The sequence below is a fragment of the Arachis duranensis genome, chromosome 9 (genome assembly GCF_000817695.3).
Source record: "Arachis duranensis cultivar V14167 chromosome 9, aradu.V14167.gnm2.J7QH, whole genome shotgun sequence".
Classification (NCBI taxonomy): domain Eukaryota; kingdom Viridiplantae; phylum Streptophyta; class Magnoliopsida; order Fabales; family Fabaceae; genus Arachis; species Arachis duranensis.
In genome coordinates this window covers 82,845,279-82,846,651 of record NC_029780.3, presented here as the reverse complement: position 1 = coordinate 82,846,651, position 1,373 = coordinate 82,845,279, and positions in this window count along the sequence as shown.

Sequence of the window (1,373 nt, the reverse complement as noted above, 5' to 3'; positions counted from 1 at the left end):
GCAAAAGAAGGAAGAAGAGAGTAGAAGAAGAAGAAATGAGAAAGAAGGGAATGGCTCTTGTGTTCGGCCAAAAAGGGGAAGAAGTGGTGTTTAGGTTGTGTGAAAATGAAGGAGTGAAGATGGGTTTATATAGGAGTGGGGGGGCTCATGGTTCGGTCATGTATGGGTGGGTGTGGGAGGGAAAGTGGTTTGAATTTGGAGGGTGAGGTAGGTGGGGTTTTATGAAGGATGGATGTGAGTGGTGAAGAGAAAGATGGGATTTGATAGGTGAAGGGTTTTGGGGAAGAGGTGTTGAGATGATTGGTGAATGGGTGAAGAAGAGAGAGAGTGGTAGGGTAGGTGGGGATCCTGTGGGGTCCACAGATCCTGAGGTGTCAAGGAAAAGTCATCCCTGCACCAAATGTCATGCAAAAATGCGTTTTGAGCCAATTCTGGCATTAAACGCCGGGCTGGTGCCCATTTCTAGCGTTTAACGCCAAGTGCTTGCCCTTTCCTGGCGTTTAACGCCAGTCTGGTGCCCCTTTCTGGCGTTAAACGCCCAGAATGGTGCCAGACTGGGCGTTAAACGCCCATCTGCTAGCCTTACTGGCGTTTAAACGCTAGTAGGTTCTTCCTCCAGGGTGTGCTGTTTTTCTTCCTGTTTTTCTTTCTGTTTTTGCTTTTTCAATTGATTTTGTGGCTTTTCATGATCATCAACCTATAGAAAACATGAAATAACAAAGAAAAATATATAAAATATAACATTGGGTTGCCTCCCAACAAGCACTTCTTTAATGTCAGTAGCTTGACAGAGGGCTCTCATGGAGCCTCAGAGATGCTCAGAGCAATGTTAGAACCTCCCAACATCAAACTTAGAGTTTGAATGTGGGGGTTCAACACCAAACTTAGAAGTTGGTTGTGGCCTCCCAACACCAAACTTAGAGTTTGTCTGTGGGGGCTCTGTTTGGCTCTGTTTTGAGAGAAGCTCTTCATGCTTCCTCTCCATGGTGACAGAGGGATATCCTTGAACCTTAAACACAAAGGATTCTTCATTCACTTGAATGATCAATTCTCCTCTATCAATATCAATCACAGCCTTTGCTGTGGCTAGGAAGGGTCTGCCAAGGATGATGGATTCAACCATGCACTTCCCAGTCTCTAGGACTATGAAATCAGCAGGGATGTAATGGTCTTCAACTTTTACCAGAACATCCTCTACAAGTCCATAAGCTTGTTTTCTTGAGTTGTCTGCCATCTCTAGTGAGATTTTTGCAGCTTACACCTCAAAGATCCCTAGCTTCTCCATTATAGAGAGAGGCATGAGGTTTACACTTGACCCTAGGTCACACAAAGCCTTCTTGAAGGTCATGGTGCCTATGGTACAAGGTATTGAA